This window comes from Urtica dioica, chromosome 7 (genome assembly GCF_054948205.1).
Source record: "Urtica dioica subsp. dioica isolate 48M chromosome 7, U.dioica_male_clone48M_v1_H2, whole genome shotgun sequence".
Taxonomy (NCBI): Eukaryota; Viridiplantae; Streptophyta; class Magnoliopsida; order Rosales; family Urticaceae; genus Urtica; species Urtica dioica.
Window position 1 is genome coordinate 1,476,370 of NC_142762.1, and position 3,579 is coordinate 1,479,948.

The 3,579-nt window shown below is 44.5% G+C and overlaps 1 non-coding gene across 1 annotated transcript; it reads left to right on the forward strand.

Annotated features, from left to right (window-relative positions):
* Positions 1 to 1,332: 1,332 nt before the first annotated feature.
* Positions 1,333 to 1,436, forward strand: LOC149390086 (small nucleolar RNA R71). The gene has a single exon (XR_016300412.1). It is a non-coding gene; the product is annotated as a small nucleolar RNA R71 (small nucleolar RNA).
* Positions 1,437 to 3,579: the final 2,143 nt, after the last annotated feature.

Here is a 3,579-nt window from a genome sequence, read left to right on the forward strand (position 1 = left end):
TTTATTTTATAAGGGTCTCAGAAGACGTCGTACAAGAAACAATGTAGAAGTGGAAAGTTTTAACGAAGGGAAAACAATAATAACTTTATTACTATTGAAACTGCATTACAAAGAAGGACGAAGTGGCGAACTCAAGATGACGAGCTCAAGAATATAAACTATACGAATATAAGAAATGGTTGGTTAAGAGCTAGAATCGTAAGCTTGCATGTGCGAAAATCGTCGTTTCTTCTTCTATTTGTAGGCGAGTTGGAGTTTCCTTGCCGAAGACACGTGTTCTTTGATCCGCACTCCTTGTCAAGGCTGAAATCGTCTTAGATCCGGTCTTCACGGTGTGATCTTCTCTTTGACTGACCGATTCTTCTGGCCAGGAGGACGTGGTCGAATTGGAAGACGTTATTGGACTTGGGCCGATCTGTCGAGATCGAACTGGGCCCAAGATTGATTCCGTGGGCCGACCTACAAAATAGACAATGGGCTTTGGCTGACTCGAAGCCCACCTGAGATATTTATTTTAAATAAAAGGATTTGGTTTTATCCCCCACAATGACTGCAACGTGTTGATGTGAAATGGCATTGCAATGCTCCCTTGGATTTACTTCGGAGGTGCTTGGAAGTGTGCCTTGGGGTCGTGTGTGGATGGCGGTGGCGAGTTGCCACACTTGCGTCTCGAGATTTCGGATCTGAGCCGATTGGTTCGATAGTGCCGTCTTCGTATCGTTCATGAAATCGGTGGTGGAATTCACGAAGGTGGTCGTCGACGTGGCCAGATTAGCTATGAGCTCCTCCAAATTGGTCTCGTCCTTGTAAGCTCACAATGGTGGGGCTTGATATGGCGGTGGTCGGGGCTGATTCTGAGGCAGTCGAGGCTGAGCTTGTGGTGCGGGTTGCATCGGCATGTTATTTTGGGGACCGCGCCATCCCCCATTCTGATAGTTATTCCTCGAGCCTTGATTGTAGTTGTTATAATTCTGGTTGGGCAGTCGATTGTTGATGAAATTTGCTTGTTGGCCATTTTCCCCTTGCGCGCACTCATCGCTAGAATGAAGGCCGGCACACCAAAAGCACGACTCAGGAGTAGGGGCTTGGACAGCCTGAAATGTAGCTTTCTGCTCGTGGAGCGTTTTGGTGAGTTCAGCCACCTGTGCTGCAAGAACTTTTATCAATTCCATCTTGGGCGTGAATGGCTCGCGCTTTTGAATCATTCGCTCGGAAGGGCATTGGTCGTTGTTGTATGCCAGCTCCTCAAGGATGTTGTGAGCTTCCTCCTCCGTCTTCTGAAAGAACGACCGTTCAGTGGTCGTGTTGACTAGGGTGCGAGACGATGGCGAGAGACCATGACTGGGACACCTCTGCTCTAACTCCTTGAAGCGCCCCCATGCTTCAAATAAGGACTCCCCGTCGTATTGCGCGAACGAGTGGATCTCGTTGCGTCTCTTATGCATCTTCTCGAACGGGAAGAACTTTGAGATAAATTTGATGCGCATGTCTGCCCATGAGGTGATGGAGCCCGGCGGGAGTGAGTTGAGCCACGTCTTGGCTCGGTCCCGTAGAGAGAATGGGAAGACGCGAAGGTGTATAGCTTCGTCGGACACGTTATGGAGCTTGAACGTGTTTGCGATCTCAACGAAGTTTGTCTGATGGTCTTGCGGGTCTTCGGCAGGTGCTCCAGAGAATTGGTTCCCTTGGACCATATGTATTTTGCCAGTCCTGATCTCAAAGTTCTGATTACCCGCAAGAGCCAGGAGAGCGATTGCCGATTGTGCGGCGTCAGCTGGTGGTAACCCATATTGAAATAGGGTCTTTGACTCTTCGATCGCCGCGTTGTTCGCTCTATCTCCTATTGCTCATTCCTTTGATTGCTTTCTGTTCGTCTTGCAGAATTTTTCGATCTCAAGATTGATTGGAACGATGTTTGATGTTCCCTCACTCCGCATGCACCTTCGAAAGCAAGAAAGTTACTCAAAAAGTTAGAAAAAAAAAATTAAGAAATTAAATAGCAAGAGCAAGTAAATTCAATCGCTATTGTAGACTAGTCCCCGACAACAGCGCCAAAAACTTGCGGTGCAGGAGTGACACACGTACGCTTGCGTGCGCGAGTTATTTTCGCAATAGGTGAAAAGTCCGATTGAAGACCATTTCTTCTAGGTTGACGTGGTGAGGATTGAGACTCAGTTCGATTGAAAAAGAGAGGACACCTTAAATGTGCTGGGCTTGGACTTGTGTCGAAGTGAGCTTGCCTTAGACAAGTTTGGCCACAATTGAGCTGGACTCAATTATTCTTATAATTACTTGGGCTTGCCCCAACTGATCATTATAGTGGGGAGGTTGGATCCTACATCCACAAGTAGTCCCCTAGTATATTTAATAAATGTATTTTTTTATAAATAAACTAAGAGAAAACTGTTTTAAGGATAGGGAATTAGTTCCGGAAGTCGTTTCGACTTCAAAATTCAAATTTTGAGTCCATCTCAGGTACTTGAGTATTTTTTTACTCATGGCACATCGCCATCATGCCATAAGACAGGTGTCGGAATTTCGTTAAGCGCCTCTTGGGAATTCTCAACGAAAAATGTTGAGATTCCTACACGAGTGGGATATTTTATCTGACTAACGTGATGGGCTCGCCAATCGACGTCTATAAATTGGGGTGAGGTGAGAGATTTTTATTTTCACTCTTCTATTTTATTGCCGCCGGAAGTTGTTTAGGTCAATTCTCATTTTTAATTCTCTCTCTCATTTCGCTCACTAGGATCCTTTGAATTTTTCTTGAGTTCATTTAAAATAATAGGGTATCCCTGAGTTCACACCTTAGAAAAATTTACTTTTCAGTTAGCTCGAACCAAATTTTCTTTAAACTTTTGAGTTCGACCCAGATTTCTCTTGAACTTTATGAGTTATACTTAGATTTCATTTGAATTTATCGATGTCAACTCCAAAGAAACTCGAGAAATTAGAGGAAGTTTCCCAAGACTTTAAGTCTACCACAACCGTCACCGAGATATATGTATAACGATATTTTGATGTGTTCAACATTACTCATGAGGTGCGTCTCACCTTGTCGAGCCTGAGCTCGATGACGGTGACCATCCATGAGGGTTATTTCAAATTGTGGGGACTAGCTGAAATGCTCTTTTTCAAATTGTGAACATTCACCAAGTATTTCAATTCGTCTTTTTTAGGACGAGCTGAAATGAACTTTTGTTAAAGGCTCGGATGTTGCTTCCAACTTTATTTTTTTAAGTATCTAAGTAGTCTCCTTTTTTGTAGGATCATTCGAATAGTTCGATGGCTCGGCACCAACAAGAGTTCAGATGTAATTTAAGCTATGCTTTCTATTCTGAGCATTACGCAAATAAATCAAGAGCCTCGATGCTCATAGGAGTTGTGAGTTCAACCTCGACTCCTGTCTAGATTTATGTTTCGGCCGAGTCCATTTAGTGGGAGCACTTGGGAAAATCATGAGCTCGTATCTCGCGGGGATGAGGTCGTGTTCAATCCGCTGAAGGGTGTGAGTAATTAAGATGGGGGCTGGACCTTTCTGATAAGGTTGCCTACGTATCCAATGAATGGGATCAA